Source organism: Anabrus simplex, chromosome 4 (assembly GCF_040414725.1).
Source record: "Anabrus simplex isolate iqAnaSimp1 chromosome 4, ASM4041472v1, whole genome shotgun sequence".
Classification (NCBI taxonomy): Eukaryota; Metazoa; Arthropoda; class Insecta; order Orthoptera; family Tettigoniidae; genus Anabrus; species Anabrus simplex.
The window spans coordinates 114,915,551-114,942,945 of NC_090268.1; the positions used below are offsets into that span (position 1 = coordinate 114,915,551).

Sequence of the window (27,395 nt, forward strand, 5' to 3'; positions counted from 1 at the left end):
GGATTTCATGGTCGAGCGGCCGCCCATAAGCCACACATCACACAGGTCAATGCCAAATTACGCCTCGCTTGGTGTAAGGAGCGTAAATATTGGACTATTGAACAGTGGAAAAACGTGTGGAGTGACGAATCATGGTGCACAATGTGGTGATCCGATGGCAGGGTGTGGGTATGGTGAATGCCCGGTGAACGTCATCTGCCAGCGTGTGTAGTGCCAACAGTAAAATTCGGAGGCGGTGGTGTTATGGTGTGGTCGTGCTTTTCATGGCAGGGGCTTGCACCTTTTGTTGTTTTGCATGGCACTATCACACCACAGGCCTACATTGATGTTTTAATCACCTTCTTGCTTCCCACTGTTGAAGAGCACTTTGGGGATGGCGATTGCATCTTTCAACACGATCGAGCACCTGTTCATAATGCACCTGTGGTGGAGTGGTTACATGACAATAACATCCCTGTAATGGACTGGCCTGCATAGCGTCCCGACCTGAATCCTATAGAACACCTTTGGGATGTTTTGGGACGCCGACTTCATGCTAAGCCTCACCGACCGACATCGCTACCTCTCGTCAGTGCAGCGCTCCGTGAAGAATGGGCTGCCATTCCCCAAGCAACCTTCCAGCACCTGACTGAACGAGAGTGGAAGCTGTCATCAAGGCTAAGGGTGGGCCAACACCATATTGAATTCCAGCATTACTGATGAAGGGTGCCACGAACTTGTATGCCATGTTCAGCCAGGTGTCTGGATACTTTTGATCACATAGTGTATCTATATTTACAAAAATAATTGTCACTTGTCACAGTATAAAAGGAATCTAGTTTTACAGAACACTGCACAGAACTTAAAGAATATATCAAATTATCCATTGAAAACTTATAGGGCCTAACATGAAAGAAAACCATAAAAGTTTCTTTTTTTGTTGCCTCAACAACAGAAAAGCAGAAATACACTTAAAACTGCAAAATACAGCAAGTAATAGCTCACAACCTGCAGGGTATCAGATGCTTCGCTGTTATCAGCTGAAACAGTCAGGGCATTTATTCTTTTGATATTCACCGCTTATGGGCTTGTTGCAGGAGCAGTATGTAGTCGTCATTCTTTTGATGCTCAAAGGACAGAAAGCACAGTATTTCCTCTCAGTTGCAGTTGGCTCTTAACCTAGCCCAAACGAGTTCTTTACAAACATTTTCACCTTCATTTTCATCGTAGTGATGGAGAGCATTTGTATTTTCCATGGAGCTGCTAGTTGCTTATGGAGTTTTTCATATAACCTAATCTTGAAAGTAAGATGAAGTCTGAAGTTGTGAGAATATATTACTAGGTTCAATAAGTTCCCAGAATGGTACCACAATATGTATGTATTTATACATATCAAAGAATACAATTGTTGTCAACAGCCATGGCATTGTTGCCGTTAAGTTCCCGCGATCATATCGATTGTTGTTGTTGCATTATAGCCATGTGTTCTTCTTTGTACATGTTTGTTCGTCGCATTTAAAAGTGATGGCTCAAATGCTCAAATATCAAGTTTTGTGTTTTGTTACACAAATCTTCTGTAGAGACATTAAGACTACTTGAAGAAGCAATGAAAAAGAATCAGGTTTACTTGTGGCACAAACAGTTTTCTGATGGGTGAATTAGCATCAAAGATGACCCACACCGTGGCCATCCATCAAATGCAACAAATGAAGGAAACATTCAGCGTGTACGTAATGCTGTGAGGAATGATGGATGGAAAAGTGTAGCATAGATAGCAGCAGAGGCTGGGATTTTAGTTGGAAGTGTCCACAAAATTCTTCATAAACATATAAACATGCATGACGTTTCTTGAAAGTTGGTTCCAAAAATGTTGTTGCCTGAATGCAAAAAAACAAGAATGACTCTTGCTGGGGATCTGATCACTATGTCTGATGAAGATGATAATTTCTTGAACAAAATTATTGCTGGTGATGAAACTTGGTGTTACTTGTATGACCCGGTTCCTAAATTACAGTCATGTGAGTGGAAATTGAAATCATCTCCTCAGAAGGAAAGCTTTCCAAGGGATAGTTGCAAAGGCAAAGTTGTGTCGGAAGTTTTCTTTGACTCTCAAGGTCTCGTCCATTATGAGTTTATTCCAAACAGTCTTACTGTAACTAAAGAACTGTATGTAGATATTATTTATTGCCTCTGGGATGCAATGAGAAGGAAACGTCATGAAAAATGAGGAGCAAAAAACTGGTTAATTTTGCATGACAATGCATATGCACATCAAGCAGTTATCGTAAAAGATTTCCTTGCCAGACACAGCATAACTGCTTTAAAGCACCCATCATACTTCCCTGATCCCTCACCACCTGATCACTTTCTGTTTCCATGCCTGAAAATACATCTGAAGGGACCTATGACCTTAGATGTTAGGTCCCTTTAAACAACAAGCTTCATCATCATCATCATCATCATCATCATCATCATCATCATCATCATCATCATCATCATCATCATCAAAACTGGTTTCACAAAATGGCTTCCAGGGCTGCTCCCAGGAACTTTACATGCATTGGTAAAAGTGTATTGCTGTGCAATAGTGTTTTTATGTATATTGTTCTGTGTTATCAATAAATTCCAGAAACTTTTTGAACCGGGTAGTATAATTAATGAGTATAGAAAAGGAACAAACAAGTGTTAAATTAAGTCGTGTATGTAGAGAGAGGGTGCCAGCCCCGTGGTGTAGGGGTAGCATGCCCACCTCTTACCCGGAGGCCCTGGGCCTCGATACCCGGCCAGGTCAGTGATTTTTACCTGGACCTGAGGGCTGGTTCGAGGTCCACTCAGCCTACGTGATTAGAATTGAGGAGTTATCTGATGGTGAAATAGCATCCCCAGTCTAGAAAGCCAAGAATAATGGCCAAGAGGATTCATCATGCTGACCGCACAACACCTCGTAATCTGCAGGCTCTCGGGCTGAGCAGCGGTCACTTGGTAGGCCAAGGCCCTGTAGTGCCATGGGCTTAGTTAGTTATGTAGGCAGAGGGACTGAAGATCAAGCAAAAAAGCCCTTCAATGAGCGTATATGCCCACCCTCCTGATGAGGCTGGGAAGCAGAAACAAGCTTGTAGGCGGCTGAGAAGAGATGGATGTAGAAGAACTGCAGTTGATGAGTAGAGAGCCCATCTGTTTGAAGATGGGAGTGTATGAAGATGAGATTGTCCTCACCCTTATGTGTTTTCATATGTATTGTCCCCTCCTTCTGTTGTTCCCTCTTCCCACACTGATCTGCCATTGTCTCGCAAAATTATGTCTAGATATGGCAGCTGCAGTACGCTGGTCATAGGGAAATATACGTCAAATATAGGTGAAAAGAAGGTTCATTATTGGTAGGCATACGACGAGTAATAAATTTCATCCTGATTCTTACGATTTTTTTAGATTACAGTAATATTAATTTATTTTTAAAAAAGATTGTTTGTTGGTACATGTTTTGTAAATATATAGATTTAGGTGTTTACAAGCTTAATTGTGCTAGTTGTGGAGCCGTGTACATTGGACAAACTGCATAAGACTCGGTGGAACTTTTATTTTTCAACATAGTCTCCCTGTAGACTAATGCATTTGGTCCAGCGATGTTCCAATGCCTTGATCCCATCTCGAAAATGAGATTCCTCCAGGCCTGCAAAATGCCTCTCCAATTCGGCTGTCAGTTCTTCCCTTGTAAAAATTCTCCATCCACCAAGGAAAATTTTCAGCTTGGGGAATAGATGAAAGTCTGATGGTGCCAAATCAGGTGAATAAGGTGGATGTGGCAACAACACTTGTGTGCGGCGGAGCATTGTCCTGATGAAAGATGACCTTTTTCCTTGCCAAACCAGGCCTTATTTCGCGTATCTTTTCCTGTAGTTGGTCTAGGGGGTTTGCATAGTATTGCCCCGTAATTGTTTGGCCAGTAGGAAGATAATCTATCAGCAGAATGCCTTTTGCATCCCAGAAAACTGAGGCCATGACCTTTCCGGCCGAACGCACTGCCTTTGCTTTCTTTGGTGGTGGTGAATCAGCATGTTTCCACTGCTATGACTGCTATTTTGTCTCTGGGGTATAGTAGTGGACACAAATTTCATCTGTAGTCACAAATCGGCACAAAAAATCTTGTTGGTTGCACTGAAAACAGGCCAGACTTTGTTCGGACATTTCCAATCTGGTGCGTTTATTGCCCAATGTCAAGAGTCACGGCACCCATCTTGCGGATAATTTTTTCATACCCAATTCTTCGGTTAAAATATAATATACCCATTCAGAAGACATCCCTACAGCTTCAGCAATCTCCCGCATGTTCAGTCGACGATCCTCCATGACCATTTTATGCACTTTTGCGATAAATTCTGGGATCGTAACACGTTCTGGCCGTCCACTATGCGGATCATCATCCAAGCTCTCCCGACCAAATTTAAACTCACTGGTGCACTTGGCAACAGTTGAAAATGAAGGAGCAGAGTCCCCCAGTGTGTTCTGAAAGTCAGCATGAATTTCCTTTGCTTTGATACCTTTCTTTACAAAGTATTTAATCACTGCTCGATCTCAGTTTTTTCCATTGTCACAAATCACTACACGGGAACAACAACAAAGAGTCATCACTACCACACTCCTACAGCTAGAGCACTGACGTGCCACGTGTTCACTCACAAAGGATGTATGATTATTGCGCGGGAACCTCGTTGCTCTAGCACTGACATCTAGCGGTGATTCCGAGAACTTTTCAAACCGTCCTCGTACATGGAGCATGTGAATGCCAGTAAAAACCGAAAATTCTCTCCTATAAGTAGTCACATTTAGGAGTCCGGACGTACATATACCTCAATTGAAGAAGATCTGGAGGTAATAAAAAGAGCAAAGAAAGGGTGCCTCATAAATACAGTGGAGAACCTATTCATTTTCCTGGACAAATTCTATAATAATCACAATCAGAACGAAAACATAGAAAATAGGAACTCTTTGCTTGATTCAATACCTCCCTTATTAAATCTACTCAGCGTCAGTAATAAAATAGGCTACAGAATGAAGATTTTTTCCTCCACTTAGAAGGAACATTTCCCTTCCACCTCGTTCTGCAGCTGTCACTCCCCCTCCCACCACCAAGCATGCAGACAATGTGAACATACACAGATACAACAATAGGAGGAAAGCAGCGTTGAGCAAAGGAGGAGGCTCGGTGTGAGTCAGCTGTGAGCAGTGTCAGTTGTTGAGTAAACCTCGAAGTCTTAGTAAATATGGCAACTAAATCACTTTAGCTATCAGGCTCCAAAATTTGTTTCCCTTTCCAGATTTGGACACAGCTACAAAGAGTTGCTTTCCATCCTGAACACAATTAGGCCTAGTCCATTTCATCCGAAAAGAGAATTCCCCTTTCCATCACACCAAGGTTGAATGTTACAAGAACTTGCACAGCTACTCACTACTGTTTTAATTATTTATTAAGAAATTTTAAGATACTTTCATTTTAGGATAGTTCTTAAGTGGTTTCATGAACACATCCTTCACATCAAGAGGTGCCAAACAGTGACAACAAAAAGAAAACCATTGACTCTCTAGACCAGTGGTTCCTAACCTTTGTCAGCTGATGCCCCCCTTTTCAGATACGGGTGTTCATCTCCCTCCATCGCTTCTATAACCTCACCGATAAACTGACGTGAAGGATATAGACCTAGCCTAATGACACTACATAATAAATTATTCCATTATTCAGTTATTTATGTAAAAATAATGTGAAGTATGCACTTTATATTTATGACATACTAACTTCATTTTAGCACAATACAAAGAACACACTTTTACAATAAATCCTTAACTTAGTTAACAAATGTCAGTGAGAGGGTTGACACTGTTTTCTCTTGGTAAGATTCAGTATGTTTGGTTTGATATTTGAAAGAGCACAGCGGAGATAACTTGCAACATCAAGTTGACAGCGCCGCTTTGTTTTTATGGCACTCAGCGTTGAAAATCCTGACTCGTATAAATATGTCGTTGAAAATGGGACAATGACACGCAATGGTACTTTGGCTATTTCAGGATACACTGCAAGACAGTTTACCCAAAAATTGCCCAGTCCTAATATTTTGTAATCATCTTTTAGCTTTGAATCACACTTCAGATCTATGGCTTCTTCTTGAAGTTGTGCTGACAGTGCTTCAATATCAATGGCAAACAGACTTCTTGTTAACATCCAGGACCATTCATCTGATGAGATATCAGGAAAGTAGAAATTGAATTCTTGTGCCAGGGAATCCAAGTGTGACTGAATTTGCACCTTAAGTTTATTACAATCACATTCATTTTCCGGCAAAAGTTCATTAAGGCAGTGAAAGGATGGGAAGTTGTTCAACTGAAGCCGGTATTTCCATAACTTTATTTTTTTCCAGGAAGGCTCTGATGGCATCATAAAAAGCTTAATATTGGAGTTTTTGCATTGGAGGTTTAAGTTCAAACTGTTCAAAGCTTCAAAAAAATCACAAAGATATGCCAATGAGATGATAAAATTGGCATCTGTAAACACTTCATACAGATCGTTCTTACCTTCACCAAGAAGAAAAATTTTAACTTCAGATTTTAATTCAAACAGCTGAGCCAACATGTTACCTTTTTATAGCCAGCAAACCTCTGTGAGGAAAAGGAGAGTTTTGTGATTGGCTTGAAGGTCAACACAAAGGACTTCAAACAATCTTGTCTCTAAAGAACTTGTCTTCACAGAGTTCACAATTCTTATAGCAACTTTTAGAGTGTTATTTAAATCTTGAGGCAAGGTTTTGCCTGCCAAAGCCCGCCTGTGAATTATACAGTGGGTTTCCATGATGTTTGGATTTTTATCTTTGGCCAGTTTGAGAAACCCAGAATTTGATCCTATCATAGCAGGTGCACCATCCGTACATACACCCACTACATATTCCGAGGAAAGTCCATGTTCTTGGAAAAAACTATCGATGGCAGAAAACACATTACAAGCTTATGAAGTTGTTTTCAAACATTGGGAGAAGAACATTTCTTCTCTTAAAATTCCACTGTCGACAAATCGACAATATACTGTCAGTTGACAACAATGGGCCTCAACGGTTGTTTCATCACACTGAATTGAAAACACTGGAGATGCTTTCTCCTTCTCCAAAATTTGCATTTTAATGTCTTCTGACAATTCTTGAAGTCTGCACTTCACTGTGTTATCAGAAAGAGAAATTTTAGACAATTTCTGCCGACACCCTTCACCCAAAACTATATTTGCGGCTAATAACATACATGACTTTACTAATGTTTCCCCAGTTGTGTGTACTTTTTTTCTCTTTGGCAATCAGAAGAGCTGGTTCATATGATGCTTCCACTGCTTTCTCATTTCCACGGTTAAAAGTACCGATGAATCTAATTTCATGCGTTTTAGTGAGTTGAGTTTAGTTGCAAAAAATTCTGTAGGTTGTCCTTTAAGCCTGAATGATTCGTGTTTAAATGTCTCTCCAAACGCACAGGCCTCATCCCATCCTTACTCAGAGAACAGTGGCAGAGTACGCATTGAGGCTGTTGTATTCCATTCCGTTCAACAACTGTGAAGCCATATTTAAAGTAGTCATCATTGTACAATCCCTTCTTGGACATCGTTATCAATTTTTAAAAAGTTACAATATTAAATAACACAATTCACACAGTCGCACTATTGCAGCGAAGCATACACAACACTCACAATAAACAGCTTGACTGACACATCCACTGCGAAAGTATACGAGGCACAGAATCCACAGTCGAAGGGCCTGGCCACTGATGGTCTGTCGGCGATGTGTTGTCAGGGCCATTACTGCGCCATCTCTGATGGGACAATTGTACTATATAGCTCTCACCAATTTGACTGCAAGGGAAGAATAAGAATGTGTAGGGGTGGGAACAGAGCATTTAAGAATGAGCTAGCCCTAAACTGAGTCTATATGCTGCAGAGTGAGAGGGAAAGAGGAACTTCCACTTCATTTGTTGCTTCTGAAATTCCAATATTCTTTGTTCTTCAGAGTTAATGTTGACTCCTGACTGTAGTAACTTATTGCCAGAAAATGTCACTGTTTCATTAATTGCTGTGGTTAAACATTAATTAGTTGTAGCACAAAATATCAATAGGCCTACATAGAATTTCATGCTAGCCGTGAAAGCCTAACATGTTATATTAAATAAATTTGTTATAATAATTTAGCCTACTATTATTGCCTTATCTCCTGTTGTTCTCGCTACTAGATCAGGTTGATATAATACCAACATTTATATGAGTACCTCCTTCATGTAATATATTTTGTTTATGAGAAAAACCTTGTACAGTATGTAACAATAATACTGGAAAATGAAAGCAACTACTACATCGTTGATGAGTTGAAGCATGTTGCGTATGGTTATAGTTTACTTTCACGCAAGTAGGTCCACAAAGTGTGCAATTAAACATGCGTTGAGTGGTCTTGTTCCCGCACCTGCTCTCAGGCTTCATTTTGCTCCTCACAACACAGCAAATTTCTTATTTCACCTCCAACCTCGCGGCTCTGCAGAGGTTTGTGCCGACAGTTAGCAATTACCAGTGCTTTTGAACAATTGATTTGGCACGACAATCACTTGGAGAGATTCAAAAAATGTTTATTACACAAAATTGTAATATTCGAGTTTAAAAAATAATTCAGAAATCACTTCATGACCCCTGCCCCGATAAAGCCTCACGCCCCCCTAGGGGGGTGCAACCCCCAGGTTGGGAACCCCTGTTCTAAACATTTAAACCTTTTACTCAGTTAAGGACAAGATGTTTTTAATATTGTTTTACCTGTGTATATTTTAATTATCATTCAAGTTCATGGCTGAAGATATTTTCCATGGAAAATGAAACATGTACCAAGAAAAAAATCTTTTTTTAAATAAATTAATGTTACTGTACTCTAAGAACATCATAAGATTTTATAAGTGGTGGAAAGGTGGAACCTCCCATACAAGTTGGAATTTGTTATATATATGTCAAGCAGATATGCAGAAATTTACATGCATTGGTACAGTACGTCATATTTACGTGTTGTGTTTCAAAGGGCAAACAGTGAAGACAGACTAATGGGAGTACGGTTGCAATCAAGTTCACATCTACTTCATAACTGATTAGCAAACACACTTCCAGCTGGACAAGTGATAATATGACAGGCGGTTAGTGGGGATGTGCTTATTCATGATAGACACATCAATTTTATATATTCTACCAATCTAGGGTTGATAGTGTCATGTTATATGTTTTTGAGGGGATTAACTTTTTGATGTACCATACTGAGGCATGGATAAGGGCATGATTTTTTTTTTTTGCATTAATGTATGTTCAATTTTGCAAAAAGGAAACCATTATTTGTGTTATTTCACAAAATACGGCTCACCCCATCACTTTAATTTTGTGTTAATCATTTCTTAAAATTATTCATAAAAAGATTAATTTGTGAGATTTGTGAATTATTTATGTGAAATAGATAAATAAAGAGAAACAATATTGTTAATCAGTCATTATTCCTTATGTAATCTTTATTAGAACTATAATTGTAGTAAATATATTAAAATGAAAAGGGGGTTCACTTCCAATCAACTGTGTGCTACCATTTTATTTCAAAGAATCTATATTCTGGATGATAAAATAACATATCTTAACATTGCTCCTAGACATTCAGAGCACATAAGTCACAGTCACAGAGGATGAAAAAATGGATCAGTTTCAAACTCCCACAATAATATAGCCCTAATCAAGATTACATAACAAATTACCCTTTCACCCTACATGGCCTTGGCTTCAAACAATCAATCTCGAATGATCTGCATTTAGGACAGTTGGCCAGGTGGCAGATTTCCTATCTGCTGTTTTCCTAGCTTTTCTTAAGTGATTGCAAAGAAATTTATTGAGCATCTCCCTTGGTAAGTTCTTCAAATACCTAACTCCCCTTCCTATACATGAATATTTCCCCAATTTGTCCTCTTGAATTCCAATTTATTGTGATCTCTCCTACTTTTAAAGACACCACTCACTTTCTTATTCAGCTGTCCTTTCCAGATTAATTTATTTCCAATTTATTGGTCTGCTTTCTGTCATTCTCATTATCTTTGCTGTTAACATTTGGTAAATTGAGATCACCGGATACAATCATGTTCCTTTCAGTGTCGTTTCTGACCTAGCTGATTATCTTATCAAGTAATTCCTCACATCAGTATCACCCCTTCAAGGTGGTCTGTACACTCCAAAATCATCATGTTGCCTATTATCTTTGAGATATGAGCCTTACACCTAAAATTTCATTTCTCATCCTTAATTTTTTCGCAGCCTTCAAATTCTTCTTTCATCAGTATGTATACTCATCCTCATTTTGATTCTATCCTGTTTCTATGATCAACACTCCAGTTCTGGGCAAAAATTTCCACATCCATAATATCACATATTAGCCATATTAACTCCTATTTTAATATCTGATAAATATGTATCTATTCCTTTCAATAATTTTACAGTTTAACACTAACATCTTTGAAATGAAATGGTGTATGGCTTCAGTGCCAGGAGTGTCTGAGGACATGTTCGGCTCACCAGGGGCAGGTCTTTTGATTTGACATTCGTAGGCAACTTGTGTGTCGTGATGAGGATGAAATGATGATGAAAACAACACATACACCCAGCCCCTGTCTCAGCGAAATTAACCAATGATGATTAAAATTCCTGACCCTGCCGGGAATCGAACCTGGGACCTCTGTGACCAAAGGCCAGCACGCTAACCATTTAGCCATGGAGCCGGACACTAACATCTTTATGTCATCCTTACTCAACTTCTAGCTTCCTGTACTCTCATCGCTACATCTTGGGGTACATACCCTCATGTCCTATGCACATCTGCCCTGGCCATCTGCCTATCAGCTGCAGAATGTCCATCACCCGTATGGAGAAACTCTGCCCATGTTAAGCACATAGATATTGCTGTGAATGAGACTGGTCACATTTCAATAGGTGGCTGCAATGAATTTTATTCTAATAGAATTTTACTTAGTGTTATATTCAATACGGAACAAACATGAGATTAGTTACTTGTAATTACTGGGTGTCTGAGACCAACTCAAACAGAAAATATCTATCCTCTCGCAGGAATTGCCCCTCCTCACCCAAAAGGGAAGTAGCAGCAGAAGATGAACATCAGAAGCAATCAACAATCCACGTCACTTCCTTTATGGCCATCAGATGCAGGCTGTTAGACTCAGGTCAAGAAAGAGTTAAGAACAACCATATCACTTGTTGATATGCCATAAAAATGAATGCATGAACTGTGGCAACAGCAAGTACGTAATCCATCCCTGAGTTTAAAGGAAGAACCTTCTGCAGGTTTTCACCTTCCATATCCCATCTGGAAGACCCTCAATCAACTGTGGACAGGTGTTTCAAAGTACAAGTTTAACCTAGTAAAGTGGGGCTGTGTACAAGGAGACATGACCTGTGATTGTGGACTTCTACAGGATGAAGAACACCTTATGGTTTGTCAGAATTTACCATCACTGTGTGCAAAGGAAGATGTTTTGCATGCCAATGATAAAGCTGTCCTTGTAGCTGAATATTGGAAAAACATTATTTAGCAGTGTATCTGGACACACAAAATAGTTCACCCTAAGATTGGAAAAGGTGTCCTTGGCCTAAAAATAAGGTACTACCTCAGCATTTTCATGAGAGTAGGAGTGATTGGGAGAGAGAAAGAAGAAATTCAGGTTAAATATTTTTTCCCCCTCTCTCTCTCTCTCTCTCTCTGCTATAAATTATGTTCTATCTAACTATCTGATATCTCATAGTACTGAAATATATTATGCCTTATTCACTATAGACTACTATATAAAAAAAACTGCATGTGGGAAACTCCACATTACAACAGGTCAGTGAGTTTGTCTATCTTGGGCTGCTTGTAAACATGAAAGGGGACTTAAGACCAGAAATCTTCCGACGTATCAAACTAGGATGGCAACCTTACGGAAGAAATTCTTCAATCTTCAAATCCAACATGCCAACCCACCTGAAGAAGATAGTCTTTGACCAGAGTGTTCTCCCTGTACTGACTTACGGTTGTGAAACCTGGACATTGAGCGAGTTTGTTAAGCAAAAACTTAGAACAACCCAAAGAGCTATGGAACGGTTCATGCTAGGCTTCACAAAGAAAGACAGGAAGAGAGCAGATTACATCAGGTCAGTCACAAAGGTCAGTGACATTCTAGAAAGGGTGTTTACCCTAAAATGGCAGTGGGCAGGCCATGTTGCTCGGAGAACTGATGGTAGGTGGACAAAGCTTGTGCTTGAGTGGAGTCCGAAAGATCATCTGAGATCTAGGGGAAGACCACTGGACAGATGGGATAAAGACATCCGTAAGATTACTGGGATCAATTGGCAGAACCTACTTGCTTCGGACTTAACGAGGCCACATCGTAAAAACGATTGAATATGGCTGATAATGATAGTGATAGTGAAGTGTTAACAAAGCCACTGTAATAAATATAGGCTAATTTTGACTCAATAGCACACCTAATAAAATCAAGTGTTTATGTCAACATATATTATCATGGTTACTGAGAATGACTAAGCTGTTGCATAGCCATAGTTGTACGTTGCTGTATAACAAGCTGACATATATGTATAGTTCTTGTCTTGATTACATGTAATAATATCCCAGACAGATCAGAGCTTCTTCAAATATAATAAAAAATGGATACCTCTACCATGATATGTCTAAAACAAAATGAATACAATAGAATGGAATTGGAAGGAATAAATACAAAACAAATGAATATATATGTATGTCTACCTCTTAGTCCCATTTCCTGATACAGGGTTGGAGATGAGGTACGCTATGAAATTACCGAGTGTTCGGCTTGAATGTATAATAAAATAAAAATTACGAGAAGTAATAGAGATAATTTTTGGCAGCTTATATCTACAAGTAGAAAAACTCTAAATGTTTTCTTATGTACCTATTAGACCCCAATATGTGCACCATTAGTGGCACAACAGACGTCAAATCTGTATTTTACCTCCCTCATGTGTTTTGTAGCATTGCAGATGTAACATCCACGATAACTGTTCGAATACAGCATTTAAATATGAAAACTGCATTTAAAATGTACATTTTTAATTATGTAAGCATCCCAACACACAGCTGCGATAAACGTCGCATCTGCTTCTCGTCTTTGAAGGTCAGGCAGTTCAGATGGCTGTGTAGCACAGCATGCATCCTACAAGTTATGCTTGTACAAAGTCATTTTCGGATGGAGTATCAACTTTTCTTTTATAAATTTCACTGTGAGGTTCCATATTGGTATTAAACTAAACTTTGATTTTAAGATTCACCCTATATGGCCATGCTATTAAGGGATTTTGTAGAATCTTAATACGAAGTCCCCCTGTGGGTGGGGGCAGCAGAATAATATCCACGGTATCCCCTGCCTGTCATAAGAGGCAACTAATATGGGCCCCAGGGGCTCCAAAATTTGGATTATGGGTTGGTGACTATGGGGCCCATGGCTGAGTCCTGCTTTGCTTCCAGTTTCTTGAACCAGGCTCCTCAATTTCCTCTATCCTATTCAGCTTCCCTTGGTCAACTCTTGTTCTTTTCCAACCGCGATCGTATTAGGTGTCAATGCCTAGGAATATTTCATTTTCACGCCCTTTGCAGCCCTTGTCTTTCGAAGTGTCAGATCCCCCCCATTTTCTCTCTCTATTAGTGTTATATAGAAGATGGTTGCCTAGTTGTGCTTCCTCTTAAAACAATAATCACCACCACTCTTAACACAAAGAGATACTTCTGTTGAAATGAGAAATCCTTATTCTGTCTTCTGTTTCCCTTCACACACGTGATATTGGAATATTATTTAAAGATTTTTTTTTCCATTAATTTCGTAGCATTTTTGTACTTATCACAAAATAAGTAAATTTTGCTTTAAACTGGTCTTGTTGCTTTAATTTGAAAAAGCAAAATCACTAATTTCTTAACCAGAATCATATGATTCGTAGCTCAAAATCGCTTCAAAATCTTTCTTGTCATGCTTATTGTTAATGTGAAAAAATCATGCCTCTAAGCCTGGATAATACAATATGGTATGGCATGAGTGGCTTAGATGGTTGGAAATGTTGAATGTCAGACAAGTTCCCTGATGGCAGTGAATGGATTTTCTTCATTCATTATCACCCACCCTTTATGTGGATTCTTCGCTTCCATCACCTTGGAGACTCAGATCCCTGGTGTGAAATTGTTCAAACCAGTCTGTTGTAAAGTTGAGTCTGTATCCCAAACCTATGTCACATTACAGTACGTTCTGCTACCGTGTGTCCAAATTTTAACTTGTGTAAAATATTACCCATAAAACACACTGACCTAACTTGTTGTACAGAACATTGTGACATGATCCATGGCACCTGCAGTTGCATTTCATGCAGTGTAAAGGTTGTCTGTTATGGTGGTCTTCAACAGGAATTAGTCATGGTTCCATCAGCCCTTTGCATTAGGTAGCAAGAAAGGTCAAATGTGGAAACTGTACGTTTTAGCCATTTTCCAACTTGGTATTAACCATCTAAATAAAATTTTATAAAACTTTATTGGGTCTTTATTCAGATTAAAAACATACATAAAATTATATTCAGCACTTCTCCAAGACACAATACTTAATTTCAATTGTTCCAACACATTTCATTCAGTATAACTGAGTACTGACATAGCTTAATTGCATTTCTTCTTTTTACCACCAATGACGATGGGGATAGAAAGGTGGTGGCCTCCAACCTCCTCCAAAAGGAGGTGGTCTGAAACCACCTCCCCAAGGAGGCCTAAAACCTCCTCCTCCAAATCCTGGTCGATAACCTCCTCCTCCAAAGCCGATCAATATCCCACCTACACCCCACTGAGCATTTGCTGTTTGTAGAGACTCATTGTCTTCAGTTGCTTGTAGCTCACTCGAGGGCAGAGGTGTAGTACTTAGCAATGTAGAAGGATCATCTTCGTGATCTTGTTCTTCTGAAGAATGTTCACTGGTTTGAATGAATGCAGCCACTGTGTGCAGAATTACTATGAAGAAAATCTGGAACATGCAAGTTGAATGAACATTTAAGACTAAATAATGCTGTAAAGCAATAGCAGATTCTAGGAGTGCTCTACCTATTGGTTTTTACTACCATTCTACATAGATGTGCATCAGGCTTTAGCAGTTAGCTCACTTCCATACTTTGGCTTACCACTAGATTTTACTAAATTATTGAATGATGCTGTCCATTATGATGGAATGGCATATGGCTTATGGCTTATGGTGCCATGAGTGTCCGAGGACATGTTCAGCTTGCCAGTGCAGGTCTTTTGATTTGATGACTGTAGGTGACCTGCATATCATGATGAGGATGAAATGATGATGAAGATGAGAAATACACCCAGCCCCCGTGCCAGAGAAATTAACCATTGGTGGTTAAAATTCCCGAACCTGCCGGGAATCGAACCCGGGACCCCTGTGACCAAAGCACGCTAACCATTTAGCCATGGAGCCGGACATGATGTGATGATAATATACATTTAATTTCACCTGTAGTAGGATATAGAAGGCAATGAGAAAGCAAGGACAGTGACCGTACATTTGCTTTTTTTTACAAGTTGTTTTACGTCACACCGACACAGATGGTGGTGGTGTTTATTGTTTTAAGAGGAAGTACAACTAGGTAACCATCCTCTGTATCACACTAATCAGAGAAATAAATTGGAAGGGATCTGACACTTCAAAAAATGAAGGTATCAACCAAAGAAAGCAAGGGCCATGATGGGCATGAAGATGAAAGACTACCTAGGCCTCCAGTGTTCTAATGCCATCGGGTTCGGAAAAGAACAAGAGTTGACCAAGGGAGGTCGGACAGGATAGATGAAAGTTAAGAGCCTGGCACAAGTAAGTGGAAGCAATGCCAGGACTCAGGTAAGGGCCCTGTGGTCGCCAACCCACGCTCCGAAGTCAAGAGCCCTGGGGCCCCTTTTAGTCACCTCTTACGACAGGCAGGGGACACGATGGGTGTTATTCTACTACCCCCCACCCACAGGGGGGACCAACACAGATAGATCTTATCGTGAAGATGGGATATGAAAGGGCTAGGAGTGGGAAGGAAGCGGTCGAGGCCTTAATTAAGGTACAGCCCCAGCATTTGCCTGGTGTAAAAATGGGAAACCATGCAAAACCATCTTCAGAGCTACTGACAGTGGGATTCAAACCCACTATCTCCTGAATGTCAGCTAACAGCTGCATGCCCCGAACCGCATGACCAACTCGTTCACTGTGTACATTTGCAATTCTTTGTAGTTTTAGTAAGACAATAGCAAGTACAAGATAAATTTTTATTTCATAAAATATTTTATCTAATTGTTATAAATGTGAAACTAAAGTTGATATGTAGGAAACATGAAGAGCATGAGTGGTGACCCTGACAGGATTGTAAAAACAGCATGACTTCGAATGGCATGATGAGATGAGCAAGCCAGCAAAATGAGCAATGCTATATGTGAGTAGAAGGTTCATTTAAGATCAATCTCTTTTCTTAAAATAATATTACTGAGAACAGAACAACACACCTTACTCGATAGAAATTCATTGAATTTTCTGTTTGAAAATTTAAATTAGTAACCATTGTAATGGTAAGCTCGGAAGTGAAGGATATTCAAAATATGGGATGTAAAGCCGGCAACGTCAGCAAAAAATTCCCACTGTTTTGGTCTGTGAAACCCGAAATATGGTTTTACCAAGTAGAAGCTCAGTTTGCCATTAATAAGTGTTACATCAGAAGAAACTAAATTCAATTACATCATAGCCCATCTCAAAGCTAAATATGTAGAGAATGTTTTGTACATAATAATTGGATCAGAATCTGCAACAATCAGACTGCCAAATCACAACTCCTTAACATTCTTGAGGAGAGGGAAGATAAGAAAATCAGAAGATTACTAACAGCAGGTATCAAGTTAGAAGTTTACAAACGTTTGCAGTCCTCAGAAAAATGCATTCTCTAGCCAGCAAAAACATCTTCCTAGAACCCTTTGGTTAGATAAGTTCCTAGATTTAGTCAAAAATATCCACATCATGAGTGAAGAATGCTTGGAGTGAATTTCAGTAATGGCTGATAAAATACTCTAGATGAATCCCCCACAATGATATATTTAATATTGAAGGACAAGACTCAAAAGGTATAACATTTAATGAACTTGTTGCTGAAATTGCTCATTTAAAACAACAAATAGCTGCATATCACTAGGCTAAAACAGTAATCAAAGTTGTAGTCCTCATTGGCAAAGCCCAAGTTGTAACCATAGCTGCAGTAGAAGAAGATGACCCAAAATATATATTCTGCTATTACAGTATATCTTTCAGCTACATCACTTGATTCATCCACTGCAACCCTCATCTTGTTATTGATTTTGAATGGTTAATTGATTGATGTCATGTGACCTCTGGAGAGAAATGCAAACAGCTTTGTTCATGGAAGTTATTGGAAAACTCCAATGGGCAGTAGAATTAGTGACTAGTTCAGCTGCCGATAACCATTAAAGAAGTCACAAACTCTGGTTATTCCTAACAGACAAGAAAACAGGTCTGCGGTTTCATGTTGACAGTGGGGCTGATGCTTCATTCCTGCCAAGAGATTATGATCAAATTGACAATTCATTTAATCTCTTTGCTGCTAATGGAACTGTAATTCCAACATACGGCATCAGAACCCTAACACTGGATTTAGGATTGCACAGACAGTTTCAGTGGCCATTTGTTTCTTAAGTGAATTTGTATTGATATTCGCAACAAGCAATTAATACATGGTGCATCCAAACTTAGAAGCAAAGTTGGGTTATGTCCATTTCAGATAAGGAAGTTATAAGTACAGTGAACAAAAACATTCAATTTGTCGACTTGTTCAGCTTCTTTCCTGGAATTACATTGCCAAAACTGGTACCGGAAAATATTTCACACAATATTAAACACCATGTTAATACCCAAGGTGCTCCAGTTTATTCAAGAGCAAGACCATTAGCATCTCATCTGTTATAACAGCCAAAACAAGAATTCCAATTTGTGCTGGACCGTAAGTTTAGCCATTGCAGTCAGAGTGGGCCAGTCCTCTTTACTTGCAGAATGAAAAGGATGGATCTCTATGCACATGTGGAGACTACAGGAGACTGAATCAACAAACAGCAGGAGTAAAAATAAATCAGTAACTAAAGTTGATATTTAGAAAACATAAACTGTTCAGACAATTCCAATGGCTATTTGTAATTGCTAAAGTCAACAAGGGTATATTAGGAGCAGATTTCTTAACACGTTCATCCTGATGTGCACCACCAGTGGTACACCGTTAAAAAACGTTACCTCTCAAACATTGCTTTGTATTTAACATTGCATTTCTTAATTAATGACATTGAGTTTTTATACAAACAACATTGTTTTTCACATGAAACCCCTTGATCAATGGTCAGTTTACATATTATAACAGTTTTAGCAACATTTTATGCACTTTTATTTTGTGCGCCACTGGCGGTGCATGACAGCATTTGGTAATCACGCTGCAATCTAATGCCATCATGAACCACCAGTGGTACATGCAATTTCATGGTCATTGAAGTTGATTTTGAAGCTTTGTAATTTCCAAAACTGTTTGTATGAGTGCAGCACCTCCCATAAGCATTCAGTGTATCTCTGAATTTCTCACATTTAAAAGTAGTGAAACAATTTACGGTTCATTATGCTCAAACACCAGAAGCTGGAAGGAAACACCCACGTAAGCAAAACCAGCAGCTCATCAAGAGAGGAGAAAATGTTAGAGAAGCCAGAAAAAAGGTGCATTTCGTGCTATCAAGAAATGAAACAAGAAAGAAGTGCCACAACAGCATGGAAAATGGCAAAGCAAGTCTCCATGTACTGCAACACATGCATTGGTACACCAACAATGTGCTTAGACTGTTTTAATAAGAATCACTAATTCATTCATTCCTTGTGTATTGTTCACAGAGAGAGATATAGTTTTCAATTAGGCCTAAGTGTTTTCTTATGTTCATAACAGTTCACCAGACTTTGATTTGCATTCTACAGCACTAATTGTTGCCTGACTACCAGAAAAACAGAAAATTGACTAGGCAACATGGAGACAAAGATGCTTATATTGACAGCTGCCATCACCAGTTTGCATTGCATCTCCAATGCAAGCATAAGAAAATAATCTGGTGTTGCATTAATTGAGGATAAAATGCAAATGGGCCATTTATGATGGTTTGGGCATGTGCTGCAGTCAGGAGTAGACACCATCATGAATAATAACTATACTCTGGAAGTTGCTGGAAAAAGAGGCAATCAACAGGAGAACCAGGGGTTCTGAACTGGGAGCATGGGTTGGCGACCATGGGCCCCTTAGCTGAGTCCTGCAATTACTTCCACTTAATTGTGCCAGGCTCCTCTAGCTGAATCTGGAATCACCTCCACCTAATTGTGACAGGATCCTCACTTTCAACTCCCCAATTTTACCTAGTTAACTCTTGTTCCCTTTCAATCATGACTATATTAGGTAAGGTAAGGGTGTTTTCTGCCCGAAGGCAGGTCCGAACCTCCGCAGAGGTGTTTCTGAGCCAGAGTTTACGTGCGGTAGGGAGGCCAGTTCCTTTCCACTCCTCCATTACCTTACCCCCCACCAACAGCGCGTGGCAACCCATCCAACTCCTGACCACGCCCAATGTTGCTTAACTTCCGAGATCTCATGGGATCCGGTGTTTCAACACGGCTACGGCCGTTGGCTGACTATATTAGGAAGTCTTATAATTTTCATATCCTTTGTTTTCCTTCCCTTACTTTGCTGATACCTTTATTCATTGAAAGGTCAGATCTCTTCCATTTCATTTTCTAATTAAGAGGTTAAAATTGCTAAGATGCATCTCCGCTTAAAACAAAAATCACCACCATGTTTTAGATACATTTTTCTTCAAGGTTCTTTAATATATATTTTCTTTGTTTTTTGTGTTAAACAGCAGTATTGTTCATGTATCGGATGTGTTCTGACATCATGTTTTCCTGTGTTGTGTTCCAATGTTGGCACTCCTCTGACATATTCTAAGAATTGTATGTGTTAATGAGAAAATGTAATCTTCAAGCAACTCTTGGACAATATTACATCAATAAAGGAGCAGTCTATGGCCTGTGGACTAGGCCTTCCATTCAAAATGAGAACACGTCATCTAGCTGCACGATCAGAAGATTACAACAGACTGTATTCATTGTTAGAGTTAAGAAATAATTGAGTAAAAATAATCTAATTACTTGTAACAATTACATTCTTAGTAATCTTTACTTGTAATTTACGTTTTGAAATAGAATTGTAATTGATACATTGTAGTAATTGATATGCAACGCATGAAGCAGAAACAGGGAGAATGATAATGAAGATAACTTTCTCAGTCATATTAGAGCAGAATATTAATTTAATTCATTTAAATGCTAAATGACATGAACTAAAATAAAAATTATGGAAAAACATTGTTTCAAAAGTACCAAGGTATCATGTATAGTCTCATCTATTGATGGAAGTCACAATGTGATGAATGAAAACCTACAACCTGTTTTCCAGTAAATGACCAGGTCAGGAATGGGATGAATGAAGCCCCCAACTTGCGGCGAGGATATGAATTGTGCCAGCTGCCGAGGCCTGTCACACTCCTCTGGGGCAATGATTAATGACTGACAGATGAAATGAAATGATAGTGGAGAGTGTTGCTGGAATGAAAGATGAGGAAAACTGAAGTACCTGGAGAAAAACCTGTCCTGCCTCCACTTTGTCCAGCACAAATCTCACACGGAGTGACCGGGATTTGAACCACGGTATCCAGCGGTGAGAGGATGGTGTGCTGCCACCTGAACCATGGAGGCTCATGGTAGTTACAATGTCTCTATGCAAAAAAAAGAGAAGTAATATCTTTTCCTAGCAATTTTTTTTTTTTTTTCAATTTGCTTTATATCACACTGACACAGATAGATCTTATGGTGATGATGGGATGGAAAAGGCCTAGGAGTGTGAAGGAAGCGGTCATGGCCTTGATTAACATACAGCCCCAGCATTTGCCTGGTGTGAAAATGGGAAGCCGTGGAAAACCATCTTCAGGGCTGCCGACAGTGGGGCTCGAACACAACTCACCCAGAACCAAACTTTGTATTAAGCAGGAAAAAATGTCAGTGACTTCCTTAAGACTAGCATTCTGTAAAGTAATTGTAATTTTACTGATTACTTCTTGAAAACATAATTTGTAATTGTAATTGAGTAAAATACTTTTCGGGAAACTGTACTTCAACCCAATTGCTCTTTTCTTGTATTCTTCTCATCACTGTTCATTGTAATAACAGACAGAGCAAGGAGAGATGAAGAGAAACCCTATCTTCTCCAACATTTCAGAATTGGTATGAAGACCTTTTCATTGATGAATGTTGTATACCGGTAAACAAGCCTTGTTCCTGTGAATCATTGGTAACATGTTTGGAGGCATTCTAGTGAGGTTTGCAGTAAGGTGGTGGTTCCCTGATGTTTTGGAGTGGCATTAAGTTGGGCTACCACATGTAATTGCATATGCAGGGCAATGTCATGGCTGTGCAATGCAGGAATGATATTCTCCAACCTACCGTGACAACAATATTTTGGAGGAGAATTTGTCCTACTCGATGATAATATGAGAATCCATTGTACAGTTCACAATAATGACTACCTTCATGATCATGATATTGATCAGCTGGAATGGCCACTGTGCTCACCGGACATGAACCCTATCGAACATCTCTGGGATATGGTAAAGAAGACCGTTTATAGATGTCACGACCCACTAACCACTCTGCGAGATCTATGCTGAATCACCATTGAGAAGTGGAACAAGTTGGACCAATATCATCTTGATGGACTAGTGGAGAGTATGCCAAGTCGAATTCAGGCACACATCTGTACATGGTATTATATTACCCGGTATTAAAGATATTGGTTTAAGCTGTACTCAGTAACTCAAATGAAGAAAGTTGTATTGTTGTAGGGGCTCTCATTTGTTGGGTTGTTAGGCGCCAAATAATGCTGATATGATCAACCAATCAATTAATCAGTCACCACTGATCTGCATTTAGAGCTGTCACCCATGTGGCAGATTCCCTATCATTTGTTTATCTAGTCTATTAAATTATATCAAGGAATTTCGGAATTAATCAAACATCTCCCTTGAAAAATTATTCCAATCCTTAACTTCTCTTCCTATAAACAAGTATTTTCCTCAATTTGTCCTACAACTTTATCTTCATATTATGATCTTTCCTATTTTTAAAAACTCTGCTCACCGAGCTTGATAGCTGCAGTCGCTTAATTGCGGCCAGTATCCAGTATTCGTGAGATAGTAGGTTCGAACCCCACTATCGGCAGCCCTGAAAATGGTTTTCCGTGGTTTCCCATTTTCACACCAGGCAAATGCTGGGGCTGTACCTTAATTAAGGCCACGGCCGATTCCTTCCCACTCCTAGCTCTATCCTGTCCCATCGTCGCCATAAGACCTATCTGAGTCGGTGCGACGTAAAGCAACTAGCAAAAAAAAAAAAAAAAAAACAACTCTGCTCAGGTTTATTTGCCTAATTATTCCAAGCTATCTCTCCACTGACAGATCATTCCACTTAGTCCAGCCATTTGTCTCCTTACTCCCATGACTTTCCACCCCAAAGTTTGCAATATTTTCATAACACTACTTGTTGTTTGTTAGAAATCACTCACAGCAAATCGAGTGATTATGGGGCCTGTGTATATAATATAATGGCGTATGGCTTCCAGACAGACCTGGTGCAGGTCTTTTTCTAGTAGATGGCCTATTAGGCGACCTGCATGTCTGTGAAGATGAGGGCCCTAACTAAGATGATTTCTAATGTTGAATACGCCACAACACACACACCCCCAAGCTATTGGAATTAACCAATTAAGGTTAAAATCCCTGACTCGGCTGGGAATCAAACCCGGGACCCTCTGAACCGAAGGCCAGTACGCTGACCATTCAGCTAACAAGTCGAACATGGGGCCTGTGTAATTAATTTCAAGAGCAAGAAAGCATCCTCAGAATGAAGAGAGTTTTCTATTGGTAGGTTGTGTAAGAATTGAACATGAAATATCTCCACACAATGGGTTCTAGCCATCAAACATAATGACTTTTTTTTTTTTTTATCAGCCCACCTAGTGTTTACACCTTTGCTCTGCCACTGCTCGCTACCCTTCCCACCAAAAACCTAGTTGATCAAGTCTCGAGTGTCTCAAGATGAGACCTTTCAATTTATCCCTTCTTCTGGTCAAATTTTGCCAAATAATTCACCTCTCCCTAATTTGATTCAGGATCTCTTCATTGGAGATCCATTCTACTCATCTCACTTAGCAATATTCTGTAACACCACATTTCAAAAGCTTTTGTTCTCTTTTTTAAATTTTGCACTAGTTATTGTCAATGTTTCATGTCTACACAATGCCATGAAATGAAAATCCACACCTTGTTTCCAATTTCAACCAGGCCAGGAATGGAATGAAGACCTCATCTAGCAGTGAGGATAGGAACTGTGCCAGCTACTGAAGCCTATCACACACTTCTGGGTTACTGATTAATGACTGACAGATGAAATGAAATTATATTGGTAAATATTGCTAGAATGATGACAGGGAAAACTGGAGTATCTGAAGAAAAACTTGTCCTGCCTCCACTTTGTCTAGCAGAAATCTCATATAAAGTGACCAGGACTCAAACCACAGAACCCAGTGGTGAGAGGATGGCACACTGCTGCCTGAGCCATGGAGCCTTACACAATACCATCCTTCATATGAACATATTTAATAACTCTTCCTAATATGCATATTTATATTCCCCAAGTGTGACTGTGGTGTCTCCCCTTAAACTACTGTATCCAACATACTGTAAGAGAATGCAACAGAAGAACCTATTCTGGCAACTGGTCTGACTTTCTGGAGGGAAATACTGAGGCACTGGACTCTATACTAACCTTAGACATTAAGATGTAACTGAATACAAACTTTTCTTATCAGTATGTTTTTCTTTTTCTATCACTGTAGATAGCTGCCATATGAAAAATGAAGATGTATGAGGCAGGAGAAGTGCCATCCAATTTTTAGCAGAATGTTGTTATACCTATTCCCAAAAAAGGCAGTGCTGTCAAGTGTGAAAACTACTGCACCATTAGTTTAGTATCTCATGCCTGCAAAATTTTAACACATTTTATTTACAGAAGAATGAAAAGACAAGTTGAAGCTGAGTTGGGAGAAGATCAGTTTGGCTTCAGAAGAAATGTAGGAATACGTGAAGCAATCCTGACTTTACATCTGATCTTAGAGGATCGAATGAAGAAGGATAAGCCCACATAATATGGTGTTTGTAGATCTAGGAAAGCAATTCGTTAATTTGATTGGACCAAGCTATTTGAGATTCTGAAGGTGATTGGGATCAGATACTGAGAACAAAGAATTATCTACAATCTGTATAAAAGTCAGACTGCAATGATAAGAATCGATGGCTTTGAAAAAAAAAAAAAAAAATTGTTGCAATCAAGAAAGGAGTGAGGCAAGGCTGCAGTTTGTCCCCCCTCATTTTCAGTGTTTATATAGAACAGGCAGTAAAGGAAATCAGAGAGGAATTTGGAAAGGGAATCACAATCCAAGCAGAGGAAATCAAAACCCTAAGATTTGCTAATGATTTTGTTATTTTACCTGAGACTGCAGAAGAACTGGAGAAATTCCTGAATGGTATGGATGGTGTCTTGAGTAAAAAGTACAAGATGAAAATAAATAAGTCCAAAAAAAGTAATGGAGTGCAGTCGAACGAAGGCACTGACAGCTCGGAACATACCACTTATATTATAGATAAGAATATAAGTGGTATGTTCCGAGCTGTCAGCGGAGAGATGGCATAGAATGACATTAATAGACGAATAAGTTTGACTGGCGTTTATAAAAGTAGGAAAGATCACAATATGAAGATAAAGTTGGAATTCAAGAGGACAAACTGGGGCAAATATTCATTTATAGGAAGGGAAGTTAGGGATTGGAATAACTTACCAAGGGAGATGTTCAATAAATTTCCAATATCTTTGAAATCATTGAGGAAAAGGCTAGGAAAACAACAGACAGGGAATCTGCCACCTGGGCGACTGCCCTAAATGCAGATCAGTATTGATTGATTGGCAGGAGATGCAGGTCATATTAGATTAGGAAATGAAGTCTTAAAGAAGTAGATAAATATTGTTACTTGGGTAGTAAAATAACTAACAATGGCAGAAGTAAGGAGGACATAAAATGCAGGCTAGCACAAGCAATGAAGAGCTTAAGAAAAGAAATTTGCTCACATTGAACATTGATATAGGAATTAGAAAGATGTTTCTGAAGACTTTCATCTGGAGCATGGTATTGTATGAAAGTGAAACATGGATGATAACTAGCTCAGAAAGAAAGAGAATCGAAGCTCTGGAAATGTGGTGTTACAGAAGAATGCTGAAGGTGAGGTTGATGGATTGAATTACAAATGAAGAGATACTGAATCAAATTGGTGAGAGGAGATCAATTTGCCTAAATTTGACAAGAGGAAGAGATAGAATGATAGGACACATCTTAAGACACCCAGGACTTGTTCAGTTGATTTTTGAGGGAAGTGTAGGTGGTAAGAATAGTAGGGGTAGACCAAGGTATGAATATGACAAACAGATTAGAGCAGATGTAGGATGCAGTAGTTATGTAGAAATGAAATGGTTATCACAGGATAGGCTGGCATGGAGGGCTGCATCATACCAGTCTATGGACTTATGATTCAAACAACAACAACAATGAAAATAATTTTTGAAAAGTTTGAAATGAGCATTGTGGCACTGAATTTGCTTACCAAGGTAGATATGTGATACAGTCTGATCTCGAACATTCCAAATTTATTTCACTTTCACTTTTAAGAATGTTGGTGTAATAATTGTCTTCTGTATACTAAGCCTGAAGATAGAGATACAGTCAGTATATATACTTGGTCAGCTTCAAATATCTAACTTAATTAAAATTCGGTGAACCACTGCTGGTGTATTCCCACTGTGGCAGTTAGTTCAATTTGATACTCTGTGCTAACTAACTACATTGGAAATAACAACATTCTTGAACTGGCAAGGTCATTAGATGCGTAAGACCAGTACACCAATATTGTTTGTGATGTCAGAGTGACTTTAGGAATTCACTAAGTCTTGTTCTGTTCTGATATTTTATGATGATGTTCAAAAAGGAAACATGCACATGAAAGGTCAAAAAAAAAAAAAAAAAAAAAACCCCTTCTCATTTATAAGTTGTATGAAAGATTCAAGATATAAAACTATAGAGATGGTTTATTTTTATGCCCTTTTTTTAACGATCTGGTAATATCAATAATTTAATCTCTGAAGAACATTATATTCTGCATAGATTGGGCTACAAGATCTACAAGATCTACACAATTCAAAAGTACAGGTAAAAAAGCTGACAGGAGAAAAGTGTACATACAAGAAACACATTGAGAGCAGCAACTTACCATGCCACACAAAAGAAAGATACGGGTCTAAAATGGATAGGTATCCCCCATTGATGAAGGCTGCAGCCTAAAATTTGGAATCTATTCTTTCTTTTGGGTATATGCTATCCACGCATACTTCCACGGTAAGCTGCTTCTTTTCATCATTTCCTAAATGTATATACTGTACAATTCAAAGTGCTAAGCTAAGTAGCTCAAATAGTGGAAGCACTGACCTTCTAATCTTAAGCAATTTACTATAATAATTTTCGTGTGGCTATTTCTAGCCAGGTGCAGCCCTTGTAAGGCAGACCCTCCGATGAGGGAGGGAGGCATCTGCCATGTGTGGTGGAGAGTAGTGTTATGTGTGGTGTGTGAGTTGCAGGGATGTTGGGGACAGCACAAACACCCAGCAACCGGGCCATTGGAATTAACCAATGAAGGTTAAAATCCCTGACCTGGCCGGGAATCAAACCCGGGACTGTCTGAACCGAAGGCCAGTACGCTGACCATTCAGCCAAAGAGTTGGACAAGCAATTTACTATGCCACACACACTTCTAAGCATAAGTTAGTGGGTTTGATCTCGGCTCAGTCCAGTGGTAATTGAAGGGGTCAGATACAATAGCCTTGTGTTATTAGGTTAACCAGAATATAAAAGAACTCCTCGGAACAAAATTATGATACTTCAGCATTTCCAAAAACCATAAAATCAGGAGGCACATAAAACTGAAAATATTATAAAATCATATCTTTACTTTAAATTCATTCATTGATTCATTCTTCTTCTTCTTCTTCTTCTTCTTCTTCACTGTATTCCA

The 27,395-nt window shown here is 39.1% G+C and overlaps 1 long non-coding RNA gene across 1 annotated transcript; it reads right to left on the reverse strand.

Moving 5' to 3' along the window:
• Window positions 1–14,587: 14,587 nt before the first annotated feature.
• On the reverse strand, window positions 14,588–26,144 carry LOC136872463 (uncharacterized). The gene is made up of 2 exons (XR_010859911.2): window positions 25,935–26,144; window positions 14,588–15,081 (listed from the first exon to the last, which is right to left on the reverse strand). It is a non-coding gene; the product is annotated as an uncharacterized lncRNA (long non-coding RNA).
• Window positions 26,145–27,395: the final 1,251 nt, after the last annotated feature.